Genomic DNA, 24,225 nt, shown 5'->3' with positions numbered 1-24,225 from the left:
TCCCAAAAAAACAAAAAGCTCTGCAATCCCTTGCTGCTGCTGATGATGCCAGCCACAGTATGACTTAGCACCAGATTAAAAGAAATGAAGAGATCTGGCTCATTTTCAGACAATTAAAGGAATACTAAGAGTCATATTAATTCAGTTTAAATCTATTAGGCCTAGAAGCAAAAGCCTGCTTTAGAAGTCAAGCTTTTTGTTTGTTTGTTGTAGGTGGAGTGACATTGCAGCAATTTGTCTCTCTGGTTCATGTCCCCAGCTTTACGATAGGGAACATCTATGTTCATATCAGAACTAAATGCTTGTGATGATTAAAAAAAAAAACTATGTGAAAATATGTGAAGCTCCATTAATGACTATGTGTGCATAAAAGTCAGTGAATGATGAAAATATGCTAGAAATAGTTAGTCTGAACAAGTTTTTGGATCATTCACATTTTTGAAAGTCGCTACCAACAAAGACAAGTTATATGTGAGACATCCCACTTCTGATATTCTTCCTTTAGTTTTGATAACATGTAAGTAGCCCCTTAAACTACAATATTCTCTGAAGTATCCCTGATACCAATTGTCATCATATATTTCCAGCTCTCTAGAGGACGGGCAGCCTATTGATTTCTTATTAAGTAAGATTTTGATTATCCAAGGTAGTCTCTGTCCCACCTATCAGCAATGATAAGGGCTCTTTTGTAATGGGACAAAAATGACCCAGTATCTCACTATTTCCTTTCTTCCAAAAAGTTATATAATCATTCATTAAAACCTTTCTTATTTTGGGCAGCCCAGGTGGCTCAGCGGTTTAGCGTGGCCTTCAGCCCAGGGCCTGATCCTGGAGACCTGGGGTCGAGTCCCACATCGGGCTTCCTGCATGGAGCCTGCTTCTCCCTCTGCCTGTGTCTCTGTCTCTGTCTCTGTCTCTCTCTCTGCGTGTCTCTCATAAATAAATAAAATCTCAAAAAGAAAACTTTCTTATTTTGACATTAAAGAATAGCTTACTAAAATGAAAGGTTTTTTTTGACATAGGCAGAGGGAGAAGCAGGCTCCATGCACCGGGAGCCCGACATGGAATTCGATCCCGGGTCTCCAGGATCGCGCCCTGGGCCAAAGGCAGGTGCTAAACCGCTGCGCCACCCAGGGATCCCCTAAAATGAAAGTTTTTAAGTCAAAAAGAAAGCTAGGAGAGATAACTTCCAAAACACCTTTAATAATCTGAATGACATAAATAGAGAATTCTGAAAGTGTCCTGTTTTATGAGTCAAAGATTCATCATGTGTGTCAAATACAATTTACCCACTCTATGAGAACAAGTAGTTCGGGTAGTTTACTGAAAATTAGAGAGCATTAAAATCAAAGCAAAATCCAAATACTTCTTGGGGCACCTGGGTGGCTCAGTTGGTTAAGCAATTGGCTCTTGATTTCTACTTAGGTCACAATCTTGGGATTCTGGGATCTAGCTGAGATGGGTTCTATGCTCAGCTAGAAGTCTGCTTGTCCCTCTGCCCCTCACCCAGCTGGTATGTGGCTCTCTCAAATAAATAAATAAAATATTTTAAAATAAATTTTAAAACTTCTTTATTATGAATTTTCCCTCGCAGTGTGTTTCTTGCCTTAATTTTATCTGTAGTATCCTGTTGTAGGAATGATAGCATGAAATGTTGCTAATATATTATTTAGTCCGTTTTGAGCGTACTGATATTGAATTAATGTTAAATTATTCATGTAGATACTAAGATGGCTGGTTAAACAAATATTAAGTGCTTGGAAGGAAATTAACACTACTAGAAATAATTAATATGTTAAAAATTTCATTAGTCTACACTTTGGTTTAAGAAATAGGCTTACCATTTTTTAATTTTTAAATTCGAGTAAAAATACCAACTTCATAAATAGAACAATTTTATAAAAAATATGACTTTTTCTTTAATTTTGTGTGTATAATGTGTGCGTGTGTTTAGCATAGCATGATCTTGTAACTCTTCGTCTATTTTTAAAAATTTATTTTATATATTTTAGAGAGGGGAGAGAGAAAATGAGAAGAGTGGGGGAAGACAGAGGGAGAAGGAGAGAAACACAAACTCCACACTGAGCTTGGAGCCCAATTTGGGGCCAAATCTCAGGATTCTGGGATCAGACCTGAGCTGAAACCAAAAGGCAGAAACTCAACCCAGTGTGCCACCCAGGCAATCCTCTCTCAATTCATCTTGTAAGTACCATGCCATTTTTTAAGAATTTTGTATATTTCACACTATTTTTATTTCCTTTGTTTTTAATTCATTTTCAGCCAAACATTTATTTTCACTCCTTTGTTATCTTAAAGATTCTGAAAACTCTGAGTTAAAAAAAAATCTATGAATTATGAATGTTCAACAAAGAAAATGATATAAAGCAAACTAACTTTCAACAAAAGTGGTGAGAAGGTACATTTGGCTTTTCATGTATTCAGAAAGTAAACTATTTACAAATAGTCAAATCCCTCTTATTTTCATTTTATCTATTGTTTATTTTACTATTTTTATGAAAACAATGACTTTTATAATATAAAATTATAAAATTCAGTTAACAAGGAGATTTTTGAAAGTTGATAATTTTAGTCTACCAAAAACTATTGATAACATTGATATATAGCTTTTTAAATATATTTTATAAATAATCATTCATTTCTCATTTACTGTCATTAAATAGGCATTCAACACACAGATATATTCTTCAGATTGGATAAGTATTCATTAGAGGAAATCTATCTTTAAGGGTAAAAATTATGTTTCTTTTTAGACATTTTAATTCCTCATGCCTATGGACATCAGAGAAGAGTTCCATTGTAATCAAGGGAAGCCTATGACTATATTGCTATTTTCCCCCAGAAATGGATTATGGAATTATACTGTTATGTGTGCTTTTAGAATATATGTAAGATGTATACCAATTTTAGAAGCTCTGCATATTTCTATGCAACCTCTACTTATGAAAAACTAAAATTCTCACTTTCCATTATTGTCAAAAGCATTGATGAAAATGATTTCATTAAAAGAATGTAGAAATAAAGGCCAAAAAAATGTAAATGAAAAAATATTTTAAAATGCATAAAACTGATAAAGTTAACAAGAACAACTAAAATCAAAATAACATAATTAGGCATCATTTACTGACTGAATCATTTTATAAAATATTAAGTCTTCAATATAATTATAATCAATATAATTTTAATATTACTGGTAATAATGATCAATGCTTAGTAATAAATAACATATAAACTAAGTGGGGAAAATGACAAATTGGTCTCATGTTAACTTAAGTCAAAATAACTAACCTCAATATTTCATGAACTTTATTCCAGATATTAGTCTATTCACATAGTCGAAAGGGACAGAAAGAAACAGATAGGTTTGGTATTGGTCAGTGTGCTTGTGATATATATTTTTTGTAAATTATTCACAAAATTTTCTCACTGGACTGCGTATAAACTTTTTGTTTATGAAAGATCCTAACAGATTTTAACATTTCCATGATGAGTCTTGGTAACCTTGGGCCCCACAACTATTCCACCCCACCTTCCACCATTTTGCTAAACCCAAATGGCTAAAACAACATCTATCCAGTTATAGAAATAGTCCATCCCCTCTATGAAAACAGTCCTACAACAACTATTATGGAAACTGGCTGAGCTTCAGCTGCTCCCTCTGGCTACAATCTACCTTTATTTCCCAAGGTTATGGTCAAGCCATGATATTTGGAACTAAAGCTGATGCCTAGAAGCTTGCCTAGAAGCTCTCCAGTTAATGTTGCTTCTACAGCTTTTGGTGTGGCGTGGAGGTGGCTGGATCTGCTGCTTCTAAGCCAAAGTCATTTCTTCAAAGCTAAAATACACAGGACCTATACCTTTGTTATCTTTCTTTCTCAGATCTTGCTTCTAACCAATGCTCTACATTCTTCTGTTGAACACCGCCTAAATTTGACTCTTTCTCTTTAGAGTTCTTGGAATAGGCCTCTTGATTTAAATTATTTTCACTAATCAGCACTTGTTATGAAGTGAGATGTTGAACTGAAATTAATGGAACCTTCTTATATATCTTTTTTGTTCTTTTTATTTTAGTATAGATGATCAACAGTCAGTAAATGAAACTCCCAATCTCCAGCATCTTACATGTATAAATGTTACGGTGTCATGCACTAACTATTGAAGCTATTATAGAATTTTATCAACAACAATTTAGAATCTCAGTGGCACTTCAGGACCTTGAGATTAAAGTAATTCACCCATGTCACATCTTAGATTTAAAGGGTTCGACGACTACAATTATTCCATGAGCAACATAGTTAGTTTTTTATATCAAGAGGCTTCTAAATGACAGAGAAATTCTAAAATTGCTTTCTTGAAAGCCTCCTTATAAAAAGCTAATAAAAATATGAAGAATCTAAAATCAGAACTCAAATTCTCCTTTTCTTCTTGTGAGTCAACTCTAGGTTGGCCATACATCAGGGCCTTTATGCCTTGACTTCTTCTCTATTCATATTAATTTTCTATTACTGCATAACAAAATAACACACACTTATCAACTTAATACAACATCCATTTATTACATCATTTATCTGTAAGTAAGAATTCCATGTGGGCTCCATTGGGTCCTCTGTTTATGACCTCACAAGGCCAAAGTCAAGTTATTTGCCAGGCTGCACTTTAATTTGGAAGCTCAAGGGAAGAGGCCACTCCCAAGCTTATTCAGTGATAGGTAGAATTTGTTACTTATGGTTAGAGGAATGAAGTCCCCATTTCCTTGCTGGCTATCAGCTGTTCTCAACTTCCAAGATCCACCTACATTCATTTCTTAAAATACCTTCCATTTCCAACCCAGCAGCAGTACATTAATTTTCTTTCAAGCTTCAATTGTCTCTGATTGTCTCTTCTGTCACTAGTCTAAGAACATATCTATTTTCAAGGGCTCATATAGTTAGGTTAGGTCCACCCTAATACTCTCCCTATATTAAAGTTAAGTGATCAGCAACCTCTACATCTGCAAAATCCCTTTTGTGATGTAAAATAATCACAGAAATCACATCAAGAGGTCATGTGGACCATCTAGAAGTCTGCCTCCCACACCATCACTTTGTATCAGGACTTTCATGGACCCTCTCCCCCTTCCTCTACCACACCCTTTCATTGGGAAGTATCTCTTCTTGATCTCTTATACTATTGTCAGACATGAGACCTACCTTGCTTGTCTTATGACATTAAAGCCTGCTTAAAAATAGATTTGTATAATTTAATTGACAACTTTTCAAACCCTCATGAGGAAGAATGAAAGTTCATAGAGTATAGGATTTTTCTAGCAGCTTATAACAAGTCTTGAATCCATCATCTTAAAGACACAAGATTTATGAGAAAAAGCTGGTTAAGGAAGACAGGATGGATTGAAACCCAAGTGACATCAAATATATGTATCAAAGTTTGACCAAGGATGAATAGAAAAAGAGTATAAAAGAGAAGACTACCCTTTAGTATCTGATGCTGAGATTTTTGCTGTTGGTATTAATTGATCAATATCCAATTCTATAAAGGGGAAGAATGTAAAAGCCCAGATTTTATTTATTTATTTATTTATTTATTTATTTATTTATTTATTTAATACAAATTTTATTTATTTATTCATGAGAGACACAGAGAGGCAGAGACACAGGCAGAGGGAGAAGAGGGTCCACACAGGGAACCCAATGTGGGACTCGATCCAGGGACCCCAGAATCACACCCTGGGCCAAAGGCAGACATTCAACCACTGAGCCACCCGGGCTGCCCAAAGCTCAGACTTTAAAGGCTATTTCACTTCTACCTTCAGAGACTATGGCACTCTCATTCAGGAGAAAATATTACAACTGGCCTACTCACCTTCTTTGTGGATGGTCTTAATCCTGAAACATCAAGAGATTATTGTGCACTTTGAACATAGTTTGATATAGAAGGAAAGAAACGTTAGACATAAATTAATAGCTCCTCTGATCAGGCATTTGCATGAACGCATGTCCATGTCTAAATCAGGAAAGACAAATATGCCTATAGTTTTCGTAAAGGCAACGGTCACTGAAAGAACAATTATTCTGCCTTCACTTGGAAGACAGACCCTAAGCAGACAAAGGACAAACTTTGATAGAATAACATCTCTATGAGGTATTAGTTGCCCTGGTCAGCCTACAATTTCCCTTAGTAAAAAAAGGGAAACATTTTAACACAACTGCAAATACAAAATGTTCTGTTTCTATTTGATACTGTGTCTAGCCTTTCTACCATAAGAGTCATTGGTTTTCCATCATTTGTCCTTGGAGTAGCGAACAGATTTTACAAGTAAGAATCTCAAATGATCCTTGGACTCAGCATTTGTCTCAGCCACTTCCTGCCTCTGGGCTTTTTCACTAGTGATATGCTTTTCTGTTTGCTGAATGTTTTTAGCATAGATTGATTTTTTTAAAAAGATCTTATTTATTTATTCATGAGAGACACGGAGAGAGGCAGAGACACAGGCAGAGAGAGTAGCAGGCTCCTAGCAGGGAGCTCGATGTGGGACTTGATCCCAGAACTCCAGGATCATATCTTGAGCCTAAGGCAGATGTTCAACTGCTGAGCCACCCAGGCGTCCCAGCATAGATTGATTTTGCATACAGCAGAGTACTATTAAATATGGACTAGAAAGCCTCTTTCTGGAACATTCAGAAAAATTATCCCCAGACTGTAATTTAATAATGTCTCAAACTGATCATTTTCTATCTGATGTCTTTCCTACCAATGTCTCAGAATTTAAATCTGACAAGATAGCATCCGAGCCCAAGAAACAAGATACAAGAGACCATGAACTGTTAAGGATCTCAGCTGTTTAAAAACAAGACTATTGGGGCAGCCTGGGTGGCTCAGCGGTTTAGCTCTGCCTTTGGCCCAGGGCCTGATCCTGGAGACTCTGGATTGAGTCCCACATCAGGCTCCCTGCATGGAGCCTGCTTCTCCCTCTGCCTGCATCTCTGCCTCTCTCTCTCTCTCTCTCTCTCTCTCTCTGTCTCTCATGAATAAATAAATAAAATCTTAAAAACAAAAACCAAAAAAAAAAAAACAAGACTATTGAAGGACTGCCACCGGACACTGTCTGTCTCCCCTGCCATGTGTATTGGAGTGTTTCTTTTTCAAAGGTTAAATGTTATTCTTGAATTTTCTGGCTAATTACCAAAAGCCCCTTGGATAATTCTTCTGTAGAATACTGTTTGAATACTGGTCATTGGATGCTGCCGATATTGGATTCCTAACTTTTTTGAATTAGCTAGCCCAATACATGACCTGACAAAAACTCTCACAAACTATGTCTTGCCCCTGGACAGACTTATTAAAGGCTGCATTCTGTAATAAAGAACACTCCCTTTTAAAACTCCCTTACTCTTGAGCTTCCACATTGCCATGAACCTTTCTTTCTATTGGTACATGAAAGACCATGGTGAGATTCTGTGTTCTATCTCAACAGAACAATAAAAATCAGAGACCCATTGTTTTTGGATCCTGCAGCAAAAGCCTATCCTCTTATTCAGGCATAATTGTGGCAACATCCAAGTTAACTAAGACTTCTAACAAGTAAATTCTTAACATCCCCACACAACCTCTTTGTCCCTCATACCATGCAGACATTTCCTTCTACTAGACTGAACTCTTACAAAATCCTTCTTATCTTTATACATATTCATATCCATTGCTGTAAGATTCTAAACCCTACAGATTATTTTCTTCTTGCAGTGGATGGTATACCTTGGGATATTCATGCACTCACTGGGAATTTTTTGGCTTCAAACCTGCTTGAAATCTACTTAGACAACTCAGATTTAGAATTCCTTTTGGATTGCTTCTACCTGAAGGTTGAATATGGAAGTTTTTATTTTTTTCATTTTATTTTTAATTTTTTAAAAGATTTTATTTATTCATAAGAGACACACAGAGAAAGAGTCAGAGACACAGGCAGAGGGAGAAGCAGGCTCCCTGCAAGGAGCCCGATGTGGGACTCGATCCCAGGACTCCGGGATCAGACCCTGAGCCAAAGGCAGACACTCAACCTCTGAGCCACCCAGGCATCCAGAATATAGAGGTTTTTAATCTGAATTTGCAAGCACAACAACTCAAATTGCTTAAATCCAGGTTCTGGGGGCCAAATCTGCACTGGTTTGTCAGATTGTAGCTTTTACTAAAATGATCAGTTATCTAGAGAGTAGACAGGAAATGTCTATACAGACATCAGATAATCTCTTCAAGTAGCTAATGATTTTATACTGCTTTAGAAGCAACATAGCCAGGCAGCCCAGTGGCTCGGCGGTTTAGCACCACCTTCAGCCCAGGGCCTGATCCTGGAGACTCAGGATCGAGTCCCGCATTGGGCTCCCTGCATGGAGCCTGCTTCTCCCTCTGCCTGTGCCTCTGCCTCTCTCTCTCTCTCTCTCTCTCTCCTCTCTGTGTTTCTCATAAATAAATAAAATCTTAAAAAAAAAGCAACACAGCCTCTTAATTGCAGGTGCTACCTCTATTAAATATCATAATCATGTAAAAGCCCTCCTAGATGTTTCCTCCAAAGGCATTGGCCATCATAAGTGGGAGGCACATACTGTAAAGCAAATAAAGCAAATTCAAGAAACAAAAGGCATTTCTTTAGATGGTTACTATGCTATACAAGCTTTATGCTAGCCACAAAGTTCAAAAATCAAGGCGCAAAGTAACTCTTGACTACTGGCATTGAGTAGAGTCAATTGAGACTTGAGTCAACTCTAATCTCAAGCACTTGATTCTCTAATACCACACAGGAAAAGATCACATTGTTTGTTCCAACCAGATGGTCTTTGGTGGCAACAAGACAAATACTTGGTCTACCCTAAAATGCTAAGACAATGTCTTGCAATGTTACTTCCTTTCCACTGTGGAAAGAAAACAATTGAGAACCATCATAAATGAGCATTAATGGGGAAATTTCAGTAAGAGTGAAAAGAATGATCCTGGGGCAGTTCTCATTTTTCAAGTTCTGGGAAAACTATACAGGCTAGACATGGACAGGAGTTAAAACCTGTAGGCCTTTTGAATATCTAAAATGGGTTTATTCAGATACAATCTTCCCTATGTTTTTCAAATTCATTATCGGTTTACTTATTTTCTGGTTGGCAAAAGGTGTTCCCTGCCTAAAGCAACTGTTCTGACAATAGAAATATTGAGAAATATGTTGAGAAAGAAATCCATTTTTTTGAAATAATAATAAAGAAATTCTATGAGGCTCTGCCTTTAACCAAGAAATATCTCTGTCTCTTACCTAAGTCCTCAGAGAAAACTGAGTGAGTGCATTAACCACTGAAGCTGAAACTTACAAGACTAAATAGGGAACTTCAGTTGCCTTTCTCCAGCTCTCAAAACCTTCCGATCAACAGTAACATCACAGATTATCCCCATGTGAAGACACCACACAACTGGAGATCTCATCCTCTGTCTTTCATTCTGCAATTTCAAATATAACTAAATATGGATAAATCAGTAGACATTTAATATAGTATCCCCAAACATATCATCAGAAAGTTCCAGTGGCTTCTCCCTAGGATAAATCACAGGAATCAAGGCATGACCTTTGGCCCAGAGTCCTGGTTTACTGACCATAACAGCAATGTAAGACCAATCTTGAGCCTCACTGAAAAATACTTATCATGTACTATTTACCACACAGTTCAGTGGAACTCCAGGAAACCCATCTTGGCATTCATGTTTTCCAGTTAAAAAGATACCATACAACCACTTCCTGGATTTCTATACCAATAGGAGATCTAAAACTGAACATACCTCAAGTTTCTCTAGAAGTCGTCAGCATCAGGTCAGCATTTTCTTCATTTCCTTTCCCTAGTATTGCTGGGGTTCCATATATTACAAAATATATAGCCCATCGTAGTAGTCATTGTATGAGCATTAAATCAGCAATATCTACATGAGTCAGTCCGATGATTAGATCAAACGTTAGACCAAGCAGCAGACTGTGGTATTATAGCTCCGACATTTGGATAAAACCCCCAAAAGACAGAAATCACTAATTCTATACTTTTTTTTGTCTTTTTTGACTTGATTTTTAAGGATATGATTATCCCATTATGTTGCCTTAAGAATTTTTATTGTTAAAATGAGATTTTGAAGTTTTTCTTCTAATCTTGATTCTCTGGGTAAATCAAGAGGATGAAGAAGTTTTTGCAAATGTATAGATATCTAAGTTCCCCTTCTACCGACTCAGGGTAGAGGTAAGAACTATTCTCTTATCAAATACCAATAGTAACAGAACCTTGGCTAACAGGTCTTGTCCAGGACTTTCTGGTAATTATCAAGTCAACACTTGTTTTCTCTATTGTCCATTATTAGTTTTCCTCCAGAGACTTGAATGTTTCTAGCCACTCACTGATATGATCGAAATGCAGCTGCAAAGACAAAAATCACCAGAAGACATGATGACAGTTCTCACTGAGTTATAGATTGCCGTCAGCAGCAGATCTGAACAAACGTTGGGGCGGTTGAGGGATGACACATAATCTCTATTAACCAGAAGAGATATTCCCTGTGGCTTTCACATTCCCTTAGCCTCTGAAGCTGCTCCTTTCTACCCCTCTCGCCCATGACCGTAACTCTTACAACTAATCTGCCCCAAATCTCTAAACACGATCAAATTGTGGAATCAATTGCTCATAATCAAAAGAACAATTTTTCCTCTTCCTAAAACCATTTTTCATCAGCTCTGCCTGATATTAGCTGAACCTCTGCTGAAGCTCTGTAGAAGTTCCTCTTTTTTACCCAAGGCAGAACACTGCATCAGAGATCTCACACTGCCTCATTCCTCTGAATGAGGTGCTGCTGAGTTCCTTTCCTTCCTCATAGGCAGTAATTCAGGAGTTTATTCATACTGTTATTACATGTTTATATAGTTTTCAGTTCCACTTATTCAACTCTTTTCTTTATTGTAACCAATTAAAGTTAAATGATACCTTCTTTACATGAAATCTGTTTTCAATAAATGTCATCTTGCCAAAAGCCACTTTTATGTATTTGTTTTATTATACTTTTAAGCCTGTCCATAATGTTTCTGATGATTTTCATTTTCTATATTTATTTATTTACTTCAAGAGTGCTTTGGTGTTCTTTTTTTTTATTTACTCTCCCCAGTATTACCCAAGTTCCATATGTTGCAAAGTATATAACCTATCCGATTTTTCATGGTATGCACACTAAATCAACATGAGGTTTTTCCAATAACTAGAAAACATGGATTTGGAAACAATAGGACTTTCTCCATTCACCTATTCTAGATGAGAAATAACAATGCAAGTATCCTATTTTTTGATCCATTATTGTATGTGGGACATACATATAAGCTGATGAAATAGACCTTTATGGGATCATTATACAATTAATAAAATAGAATAATGACATATGACCTTATTTGAGGGCTTTTTAAAAGCAGTGGACCTCTTTTCGGAGAAATGCAGCTGTTACTTATACCTAAATATTTACATGCAGTTTTAGAGAGTACATAGATTTCTTGAAGTCAGTCCCACATGCTTAAGAATCTACAAAACGTTACACTTATTTTGCCTTGAAGAACGTCCAAGTATTTACATCTTGTACTGTGCTTCTGTTTCGCAGTTGTCTTGTAAGCCTATTTTTTTTTATCTTAGGTTGACAATAAATGAATAGTTTAAGCAACTGACACCCAGGAAGTGCCCTATGTGTATTCACTTCAAATGACTCAATTAATATTGCAATGAATATTTATTGATTCTCCCCAGAATTCATGGTACTATCACATAAAGGCTATTTGTTTTAGTGTTCTCCTGTGCACATTTGGGCAGAGATTGATGAAAGACTTTAGTTAATTTAAACAGAGACCTTCTTTTTTATATAAGCCTTTCCTGTAAAAATAGAAGTATGCACATTTAGAAGTTTACATTAACAGACTAATTAAATCATATGGAAAATTTGAGATAATCTGATGGATGATATTTCCAACTTTGCTTTGTAGATAAGGAAATATTTGAATGAGAGAAGAAATTCATAATAAGTCCCACTCACCTATCTTTATCAGTTTTAAATTTTCATGTTGCTCTATTTTTTGATTATGTCAGAAAAACTACTCCAAGAAATTGAATATATACAAAAGAATAGTTCAGAATGGCACATTGACACTTATCTTTCTGTTTATATGGAAGGCATTTATATTCCTAGTTTAAGTCCAAATTGTATATCTTTGTAATTCCCACAAGTCTGATTCAATAGTAGCAAGGCCAGTTTATAAGCAAGCAATCATATGGGAAGAGAAAATCTCACACATACCTTGGCTCAGCATGAATTTTCATCAGTAATAATAAATGCCAAAGAAGGAAGGCAAAGAAGTATTATTTGGAGCATTGGAGATAGGTCTTCTTACCTTAGACATTAATAACCTCCCGGTATACAATTACAGTAGTCACTAGGGTGCAAAGTGTTCCCACTAGTAGACGAGCTTTCTGCAGATACAATATGAAAGCTGTCTAGATCAGAAGAAGAAAATGGCACAGATGCTATAATCAGAACCAAAAAAGGTGGTGGGGGGAATGGGTGAAATAGGTTATGGAAATTAAGGAGTAGACTTGTGATAAACACCAAATGTATGAAAGTATTAGATCACTATATTGGACATTTAAAACTAATATGACACTGTATGTTAACTAACTGGAATTTAAGTAAAAACTTAAAAAGATCCAAAAGAATGTGAATTGTATTTATATATGGCATACCTATAAATCTCCCTGGTTTTAAGCATATCAGACTTTTTTCTTTTCTTTTTTCTTTTCTGTTTCCTTTCTCTTCCTTCGTTTCTTTTTTTTTTTTTTTTGAAGGGGCAGATGGAATTTTATTAGTTGTGGGTAAACATGAGATACAAAGATATACCTTTATTGCATAAATATATATAGCAACAATGAATGGTATAACAATTCTAATCTAATGTTATATAATCAGTTAATATAGCAACTACTTATATTTCACACATATATAAGGATGTGGGCATTATGGATTGATTCTTGCCATTCAAAGAGTTGCAATATGGTTGGAAAAATAATTATAATTTCATATAATTAATACATTTACATTCATAAAATACACTAGTCTGAAGAAATCATGAACGTGAAAAAAATAACTTTTTTTTTTACAAGAAGAGTACCAAGCAATGAATGGTATATTTGATCCAAATCATGCCAATGTAGTTGGAGATAATTTCGGTAGTGTGCTGAAGCAAAAAGAAATAATTTAATATTAAGATCTTGACACTCATCAATTGTACAAATTTTGACAAATGGCAAATTCTATGACTCTCACTTATCAGTATAATAATTTTACATAGGGTTATTGTGAAATTAAATACAAATATAAATGTGGCAAGAAATATATTACTTTCATTTGCTTTGTAGCAAGGTGAGACTTAGTACCTAATAAATATATGGAGTAACTAGGTACACTACTCATCCTCTTTAAGTATATTTGCCTGTGATAACTCAATGAATAATGGTGTGAAATAGTGCAATCTTTTGGATACATAAAGCCATTTATTTTAAAGCATTCATTCAACATATATTTACTTTCCACATATCAGGCAGTGTGCAAGATGCGGGTTAACAAGTGTTTTTATTGGTTTGTTTGTTTTTATTTTTTAAAAATGGTAGGGCTCTATTCTGGTTATTGCAGTCTAAGGATAGAGACAGACATTATATAAATGCAAAAATTACACCTTTAACACTACGGTGATAATTCTGCATCCAACTGTAAAATAATAATGGGCACCTGACTTACTGTATTTCAAACAACTAAAAAACTTTTGGAAAGACATCACAGAATTTTAATTGCTGAGTAAAGGGAAATGAGCAAAGTAAATCCTAATTTTGTCCCAAATTATAGCCTAATGCAATCCTCAAGAATATAGGGCAGAAGGAAACCAATCAGAATCCAGCATTCTCTCCAAGATACTCCATGACATGAGGAGACAGAGATCAAAGTTCAGGTGCTAAGTGCCTGGGTGAAGATTTTGTCTTTAATGAATGGTTGAATTAATAAATCACTATGAGTTTTCTGTTTAGGAGAACAGAAAGCTCTGTCATGCTGTTTAAATAAAGTAGAATCCACAGAGGCACAAAACAGGAGATAGAGTTATAATAAGTGAGAGTTGGTAACCTTCAGTACTTTTGCACAACATATGTTTTGGAGTTGTTTTCGTTTCCTAGTTATTTTACTCTGAAGATGTTCCAATTTGTGATATTACATTTAAAACTTGCAATTTTAGCATAAAACAATGATTTAATTCTGTTAATTGGGATGTGACACGGTAGTTTTAACAATACGTTTTTATGATTTTAAAGGTTAAATACTCTTGAGTTCAATTACAGAATCTACCATGATTCTCTCCAATTAGCTCTTCCTTTTAAATGTTTCTAAATTGATATAAAATAATATAATAGATTCTTAAAAAATAATTTACAAAAGATTACACAATATTAATATTTTATAGTTTGACACTAATTCAATTCAACTGACAAAGACATAAAAAAAATAAATAGGACAGAATAATTCTTACCGTCAATGCATTCTAGGAGGGTAACAAGGAATCATAAATGAAATTAATTGAATAATACCAGATAATTCTCAATAAGTTATATTATAAAGAAAAAAAGAATATATTATAAAAATAAGAAATAGCTGAAAGCTATTTAAACTTGTTGTATACTATGCATAGAGTGTACAAATTGTAACCAGACCCAAATAGCAATACTACCAGTACGCCAGAAGCTGCCCTTTTGTCATTTTTACAATAAATAGTTATACAAGAAGTAATTTACTGTTTTTTTTATTTTAAATAAAAGGATTCACATAAAATGTATTCTTTTGCATCAATTACTTTGTTCAACATTTTTTGATAATTTGTTGATATTTTGCATGTAAGTATACGTTTTCCATTCTAATTACTGTATAATACTCCACAGTGTAAATATACCAACATTTAATTCAATTATAGATGAACATTTGAGCTATTTTCAGCCTTTGGCTATAATAAATAGTATGGATATGAATATTATGTTTAATGAAATTTGGTGATGGAGTCCATCTGAGGAGGTATTATTGCAACAAGATTTATATGATATACCTGTTACTGTTGCATAACAAATTATCTCAAAATGTGATAGCTTAAACAACTGATTTTTATACAAATGAACTTTGTGGAAAATTCAGACATGACACAATGGGATGATTTGCTCTCTGTTTCAGATCTCTGACATCAACTTGGAGGGCTCAAAGCTTGGGATGGCTGAATGGTTGAGAACTGCAGTGATTTAAAGATACATCACATTTATGGTACCTGGGCTGGGATGACTTAAAGACCTTTACTGCTGATTACAATGTAAGTGGACTCTCCATGTGTTTTTGCTTCCTCAAAATAATGCATTTTCACAAAACCTGGATTTCTTCCACAACAGCTTAACACCAAAGTATGAATGATCCAGCCAAAAAGACCTCAGATGTCACACAGCATCACTACTGGTACACTCATTTGTCAAACCAGCCCCCTGATTCAGGAGGCCAAGCCAGAAACCTATCTATAGTAGGAATGCCAAAAAAAAGGGGAGAGGGAAGGATTTAAAACCTCCTAAAGTCAGCCATGAGAAACTTATAAATTAATGCAGAGGAAGAAATAAATCTAAAATCTATAAATAGGAAACAAATTTTAAGTTTTTGAGAAGGAGAAAAAAAGTCAGATTGCCTGAGTACAGTAAAAAAAAAGATGTAGTACGCAGAGGCCATATTTTTAAAGAATATTTTTAGTCATTATGTAGGCCATAAAGCATTGGGATTCTATTTCATGTTTTAGCCATTTGAAAACATTTAGGTACAGGCATTGTCTTATATACATTTTAACGATGTAATCTTTTTGGCAGCCTTAGAAATAATAATTTGTGGAGACACAAGAGACTAAAAGGCTTTTTAAATAATATAAGTACATGAGGATATTGGCTAGACAGTGGCAGTAGACATAGAAATGTGGAAAAATGGATAGATGAACTTTTTGGGCTAATTCTTGCTTATTCAACATTCAGCTAAAGATTATCATTTTCCTTAAAATCTACTGTGATCCTTTTCTACCAACCTACCCCAACCCAGGACAATTTAAGAATTCCTGTGCTGGCTTAGGAATCCATCCATACATACATCTCTACTTATTCACAAAATAATGCTAAAGTTAACTATTTGTGTATTTCCACAGTAAAGGTTATGACCACTAATTTGGCTTTACTTGCATTTGTATACCTAGGGTCAAGAAAAATTTAGTACCAGAAATAAACTATATTCTTTTGAAATGTTTAAATAGTTTGGGTACAACAGCTGCAATTGATATTTTAATGTATAATTAATACATATCACAAGTAAAGTCCTTGGGTCTGATGTTTATACAATATTGCATATATGTATCTCCATAATATACATAAAATATATTATTTTTCATGAAATAATAAACTGATCAGAAGACACATTTATTTACATAATTCTTAATTATTTCTAAAATTTTTGCCAACATTTCTTTTTGCAGTTTTAGCTTGTTCTTACACAGTTGAGCATGTCATATAGTGATTTCAGAACCCATAGAGAAGAAACAATTATTTAGAGTAATCAATGCCAATCAGAAACAATTATTTTACAATGCTATTTTGGAACATTGATATTGTGTGTCTTCAAGAAGTGAAATTACATCTCTGGGTGATGGTGAATTTAATACTACCTGAAATTTAGCCATGAGAAAATGTCTGAAGTCAGAAAAAAATGACAATTATTTTATAATGACATGGTTTAACCCAGTTAACATACACAATTAAAAGTAACCATGTAAAATACTTTAATACCAATCAAAAAGGAAAGACAACCATGAAGTATGCTATTTTGTGATGTAAAACAACTAACTTCTTAGGGAAAACTGTGAATTTTTCCATACTTTCTTTCAGTTTATTTAGTCCCAATACTGCCTTGAGGCAAAATAATGGATCCAAGGAACTCTCAAAGTCATCCCAAGCCTATAATTCACCAGAAAATTGTGCAACAGCTTCCTAAGAAACTACTGCAAGCTTAAAAGTGCCCAAATGAAAACAAACAAACAAATAAAATGTTGAATTGAGAGAACTGCTGGCCCTTTGATTAAGAAAACTGAGTTGAATGTATTTTGGTGAGAAGCCACTTGAAAAAAAATATTCATTTACTTATTTTTTAATAGATTTGTTGAGAATCTTCCATTTGCTACATACATGACCATAAAAGTGAATAAGATCTAGATCTTTCTACCTTAAACCCATGTGCTATGCGCATAACAACGAAAGAAAAGATGACAAGATATACCTGAGTTCTTTGACATTTCTCCCCTCTAATCATTACCTAGGAGTTTTATCTCATTCACCTTCTGCACACGAATCTAGAGATACATGCTAATATGCTAATATTAGATAGGGAAGATTCACTTGTGAGCCACAAAACAAGACAAGCCTACATTTGATCACACTGTCTTAGTACCTGTACCCAAGAGTCTATACTCTTAAACTTGTTGTAGAATAGCTGGTTCTAAATCCCTATCACCATGTCTGAGACTCTGTCACCCATTATTATACCATTGCTTCTAAGTCATCTTTGTATTAATATATATTTGTTGCACATTCATGAACTTGGTTCTACATTATTCCTGCTGGATTTTCATTAATAGTTTTCCTATATTTCTGTATCTCCTTATGACTCAATCTTGACTCTATCTACTTCTTTGAGTAATCCTTTAGATAATGGACATTACAGGGACGCCTGGGTGTCTCAGCAGTTGAGCATCTGCCTTCTGCCCAGGGTGTGATCCTGGAGTACTGGGATCAAGTCCCACATCCGGCTCCCTGCGTGGAGCCTGCTTCTTCCTCTGTCGATGTCTCTGCCTCTCTCTGTGTGTCTCTCATGAATAAGTAAATCAAATCTTTAAAAAAAAAGGTGAATGTCTACTCACCACAAATAGATTTATTCTCAGGGCTTTTGTAGCAACGGAATGAATTTGACAGTGAAACAGAAAACAAAACAGCCTCAAAATCCAAAGGTTTAGAGCAATGTAGGGGAATATTCTAGATAGCAGTCTAGATCTAGATAATATAGATGGTGAAGTAAGTGACCACTTCCATTATGCTAGTTATTCCTATTTAGGGCTTTTCCTGTGCAGTACTGAGAACATATTTATTATTTGTGACTCGTGATATCAACCATTTATTCATTACATTTTTCAGATGGAGCAGATATTCTTTGAAGTCATGAAGGGAAGGGCACAAAAATTAAGAAGACATGAGAGCTGCTCCTCAAGGTCATTTGAGAGACTAGAAACATAAATACATAGACAGATAAATGTACAAATTGATGCAGACAATATTCAAGATCTTTGCAAATATTTGAAATCACAGGGAAATTTTTAAAGGAAACTGGGGTCACATTATAGGGGTGACAATTGAGCTGAAGACTAATATTCTGGATGGATAGAAAGATAAAGGATGGCCCAGGAAAATTAATCAGAAAGTTCAAAAGCATAAATACATGACCAATCATGAAAGGGTTATATTTTAGAACTGTTAGAAATGTGAGGGGTTTATAGAGAAAATAGGGGTTGAACATAAAACTCTAGAGAACACTAATTTAAGGTTGAGAAAGACAAGAGAAAAGGAAAGCTTTTAAGAATAAAAGGTGAGCTAGAGGAGAGTGATATGGACGTGCAAGGAAAAAATATATATTTTAGGCAGAGCAGCTACTTAAAAACTTTTTCACTTCTTTCTCTGGGAAGACTAAAACTAAACTGAACAAAATTAAAGGCAACTAAATGAAACTAATAGTAGGCAAGAAGACAAACCAGAATAATTGCAGTCAGAGGTTTATTAAAAGAAGCCTCAACAGCAAGGCAATGGATGCTGTCTGTACTTCTGGTTCTTCCACAGAGCGCTGCCCGGGTTCTTTGTGCAAATGGACTGTTGACTAACAAACTCCACCCTTCAAAAACTTATACTCATGCTCTGTCACTTTTCCTATGCTTATTTACTTTGTAGGTATCTTGAAGACTACCTTCCACGTCAAGCATTTACCTGAATACCTGTTACCTAGTAGGCACTCAACAGTAACTAATCCTTGCTCTATATGTCACAATAAAGTACACAATAATTCCCTTGCTATATACTATCATTATTATTGTTATTATCATTATTGATATGAGTTTTCTATCTCCATGGTAGCTTATCAATTCTTTTAAGCATCCTAAGTTCCCTTTTTGGAACCATCTTCTATATACTGGTGTGCATTCATATAAACTAGTTGTTTTAAAAACATGGTGCCCATAACCACAGCAGTTCCAATACCTCGTGACTTGTTAAAAATGAAAATTCAAGAACCCCACCACAGACTTGCTGAATCAGAATCTCTGGCAGTAAAGCCTAGCAATCTCAACAAGCCCTGATGGAGTCTAAAATTTGATATCAATAAATAAGGTGATCCACCCTTCCTGGACTGCTAAGTACAATCATTAACCAATCAGGATACCAGAAGGAGAACACTGGCTCAGACCAAGCAGGAGATGCTTTGATTATGTGGAAAGTCAGACTTTGGAATCATAATTCAGGTCCCAAGCTGTCCAATATTAGATCCATTACCTTGGCATTTTCTCCACTTCTCTTTTGGGATGTCCTATCCATCTCTCAATGATAGCAAAATTATTGAGGTAATAAATGTAGAATGTCTGGCACATTATGGCCATTCGATAAATGCTATTTTCTTCCATAACGGAATCACCTTTATTGAGTTGTAATGTTAGACACTCTGCATTTATTAAGGGTTGTACAAGAAATAGCCCTATGGGAACAAGTTTCAACTCTTATTTTATAACTGTTGCTGAGAATACTGTCCATTACATCACTCAAGATCCCCTATATATTTTTTTATATGAGTAATGTCTTTAAACGTTCGGATATAGGAAAAAATAGAAAGCTAACAAAAAAACCTTTGTGTAGAATATGTGCTAGAGTTTCTTCAAAATACAATGCACAAGTATATAAGATACTATAGACTTCATATAACTAAATTAGATCAAATTCAATAGAAAAATAAAATAAAAATATGATTCAGCTATGGGGCACCTGGGTGGTGAAGTCTATTAGACTCTTTGTTTCAGCTCAAGTTGTGATCCCAGGGTCATGAGATCAAGCCCTATGTGGAGCTCTGTGCTCAGCACTGAATTGGCTCTTCCTCTCCCTGCCATTCTTCCCTCTTGTGCTCTCTCTTTCAAATACATAAAAAATCTTTAAAAAGATGATGCAACTGTAGGTAGAATTCTCTCTTTCTCTTTCTTTCTCTTTTAAAAAGATTTTATTTATTTATTCACAAGATACACACACACACACACAGAGGCAGAGACACAGGCAGAGGGAGAAGCAGGCTCCCCACAAGGAGCCCAATGGCTCCTCAGGCTCAATCCTGGACCCTGGGATCATGCCCCGAGCTGAAGCCAGATGCTCAACCACTGAGCCACCCAGGCATCCCTATAGCTAGAATTCTCAATTTAAAATATCCTTTGCAAAAAAAAATCCTTTGCATATAGATAATCCTATCTATATAAAGCACTAATAATTTAATAATAAAAATATTATTTTTATTGTTAATTCTACAAAATCTTATTCACTAGGCAAATAAATACCAAATATAATTTTTCAAAGTTTTACTTAAGGAGAGAAAAAGAGAGAAAGTTGTATATATACATATATATATATATATTAAGCATAACTTTCTAAGCATTATGAGAGACCTTAAAAAGCACACTAAAATGATAAATCTGACATTTATTCTTTTCCCAAGATTTTCATTTTAAGATGAAGAGACTTAGGCCCAAAAGGTTTAATTTATTGATTGAAGTAAATTATTTAGTGTCAGAACATAACCTGGAAATGAAAATCCCTGGTTTTATTCAGTATCACTGAAATTTTCTTTTAGTTAGAATGAAACCTAAAATAGCAATCCCAAATTTATATCTATTATTTTATGATAAATAAAAATTTCAAAAGGCCAATTTATCAATTTTATAAATTCACTGCTTAAAAAAAAAAAAACAACAACATAAAAGTGATATATAACAAGTTGAAATCCCACAACTACGCCCTCTTCGTCCATGGCAGTTGAGTGTTGATTTGGGGAACAGGATCCTCTTATTTTTCTTTTCTTTTCCTTTTTATCTCCTCTCCTCTCCTGTCCTCTTTGCTCCTTTCTCCCACAGCTTTATTGAGGCACGATTCACACATAAAAAATTATATATATTTACATTGCATAACATGATTTTTAAGGTGTACAACATTATGATTTACTGTGCATTGTGAAATGACTATTGTAATCAAGTTAATCAACACATCCATCACCTCATGTAGTTATAATTGTGTGTGTGTGTATGTGGTGAGAACACTTACAATCAACTTTCTTAGCAAATTTTAGGTGTATGCTGAATCACAACAAAAATGGGTTTAAGTTTCAAAATCTAGGTAGCTTTCCATTTGAATTTAGTATGTATTTATGTCAATAATACCACTTTCTATTTAAAGTTTATGAGATCATGTTTTTCTAAACAGAGTAGTGAATCATTACTCTGTGCTGTGTCATTGATCAGAAGACGGTAGTTTTATCTGAAACTTCTTGGTGAATTCTCCACAGCATTTTCTACATATACTATGTATTTTTAATCATTATATGTTTTTATTAATTTCTTTTATATAACAAAGAACACATGACATCTGCCTGGAGATCAATAAAACAAAAATGAAATTAATAAAATGAAAACAAATAAAAATGGAAAAAAATCGCCCAGAATATTGCTCATTTATTTATCATTTATGAGTACTTATTGAGCACCTAAAAAAATACTTATTGAACACCTATAAAAAGCATTTTTTGAGATGCTATGAGTAACAAAAGAGTGGTATCTGATTCTACTGAATTCATAATGAATAAGAGAAGTGACAGGTAAACACATATGTACAATTAATAAATGTAAAAACACATAGATGGTAAATATGTTATTTTATAATTTTCTGCTTAGAAAAATAACTTTATAAAATAATTGAGGCAAAAAAATGACACCACAATGACATGGATATATGGCTATGTGAGCTAAGAAGGGAGAAGCAGAATGAGTTGGCCTGAGAAAATTAAACAGTGAGAAAAATTGGACTCTGATCACAAGAAGGAAAGGACAGTTGGTATGTGAAGAAAATGCTACATAGATTACATGTCAGACAACTATGCTGAGTGAAGGAAGGAGTGATGGAAATTCCTTGGAATGGTAGAAAGGCAGAGTAAGAGTTTCTGTAAACAATTTGAAATATTCACTTTCCTGAAGTGTAAACTCAAAACCACTGTAAAAGATACCAGATGGTTAGTGGACATTTGTGGAATAAAGGATTTTCCCCTCATTTTTGTCTGGACAAAGATAGCTATCATGGAGCAGTAGCCCAGAGCTAAACATGAAAATGTATGCTTCCCCATAAATCTTGAAAATAGCTTTGCATTTCCAAATAGAGGAACTGAGGCAATAATATGTCTAAATGAAAGCTCTAATGAAGGTTAAGTCATTCACAGGATACTCTGAAGCCATGTAGAAAAGACATATAAGTCAGGACTGAATCAAAGGGTAGGGACAGGTTGAAGGTTTCAGAAAACCATTCCTGAATTAAATGATGCTACAGCTAGATGACTGAAATATACAGTTGGAGAATAAAGAGAAGGAATTTCTGCCTAAAGGGGTAATTTAACTTAATTTCACATATATATTTGATGTCTAAGCTATTAATAGTTGTCCTAATTAAATTAATACCATGAGAAGTTTTCCCCTACAGGTTTTCTTTTCTTTCTTTAAATTATTTTCTTAAGATAGTTTCCTGGAAACCAGTTCCTATGTCAAGGTTATGAAACATTTATGGTTTCTAATTCATTTTCATAACCTGCTTTCCCTCCAGTGTTGTACACATAGGAACCAGTAAAAACCACATATAGTGTACCTATTTGACTAATCCCTGCCCATAGTTAGTATTAGGATCCACTTTTCTAAAGAAGTATAAAATTATACTATGTTTAATCTACACTTTATTTGATGACTATGAACATTAACCATTCACCTCTTCTTTGTTAGTTTAGTTTAATTTTGTTTTTCTCTTTGCAAACTGCCTGTCATCTTCTTTGCCCGGTCACCTACTAGGCACTTATGTGCTTTAAAAATATATATTTTTATTAAATACATATAACTATTAATAAGTTGTATAATGATTCATTGTGATTTTTCATAACCCCAGGTTTTAAAACAATCATATCATATCTAAGGTCATATCTGTCATATATAAAGTTATTTGATTATTTCATTCTTTTACAAATATATGTTAGTTTCCCTTTTTTGACAATTTTTTTGAATAATCTCTTTAAATTAATATCAGCATTATGTCTGAAATATGGGTCATCTAATTTATTTTTTCAGATTTCAAGCAAGACCTCTCAACACCCTCTACTAATAATGTCTTTACTTAACTATCGTCTTTCTTTATCCAAAACAAAATCTTATTATATAATAAAATGCAATGCTTTCTTTATCTGAAATGAAATATTATCATACAATAGAATATAATTTATTGCTAGGCTTAGTATTCTATTCTGTTAATTCATATATCTACATTTGGATTATTATTAACTAAGTTTATAATGATGATATATATTCTTTTAAATAACAAGTATGTTTATAGAACATAATGGGGATACCTTATTGGTCCAGGGAGTAGCTGAAAAGCAAAGTAATTTTCCTTTATTTTATTTAAGCCTATTTTATATTTAGTTGTTTTTAGAAGTACTTCAATCCAAACAGTTAATATACAAAGGTTTAGTCTTCATAGTGATCAGGGAAATGCAAATCGAGATTGCAATAATATTTTACATTTAGTCAGTTGGTAAAATATCCAGGATCAATACATCGAATATATCAAATATTTCAGAGGCCAATGACTGATTGAATATTTTACAGGCTTCTACTGTAGGGTAAAAATTGGTATAACCTTTGGAAAACAATTTGAGTAATATCGAACATTGCCTACCATACATACTAGTATCTCCATTTTTAGG

The 24,225-nt window shown here is 34.2% G+C and overlaps 1 long non-coding RNA gene across 2 annotated transcripts; it reads left to right on the top strand.

Moving 5' to 3' along the window:
• The first annotated feature begins 1,442 nt into the window (after positions 1-1,442).
• On the top strand, positions 1,443-19,256 carry LOC112662030 (uncharacterized). Of its 2 annotated transcripts, none has more exons than XR_004814942.2 (4): positions 1,443-1,513; positions 2,013-2,202; positions 15,310-15,442; positions 19,140-19,256. It is a non-coding gene; the product is annotated as an uncharacterized LOC112662030 (long non-coding RNA). The 2 variants fall into 2 exon arrangements; XR_003138178.3 differs by lacking the exon at positions 19,140-19,256 and adding an exon at positions 17,037-17,201.
• Positions 19,257-24,225: the final 4,969 nt, after the last annotated feature.

Source organism: Canis lupus, chromosome 13, assembly GCF_003254725.2.
Source record: "Canis lupus dingo isolate Sandy chromosome 13, ASM325472v2, whole genome shotgun sequence".
Taxonomy (NCBI): Eukaryota; Metazoa; Chordata; class Mammalia; order Carnivora; family Canidae; genus Canis; species Canis lupus.
The sequence above is the reverse complement of the archived record's forward strand: the minus strand, read 5'-3'. Positions and strand labels throughout refer to the sequence as shown.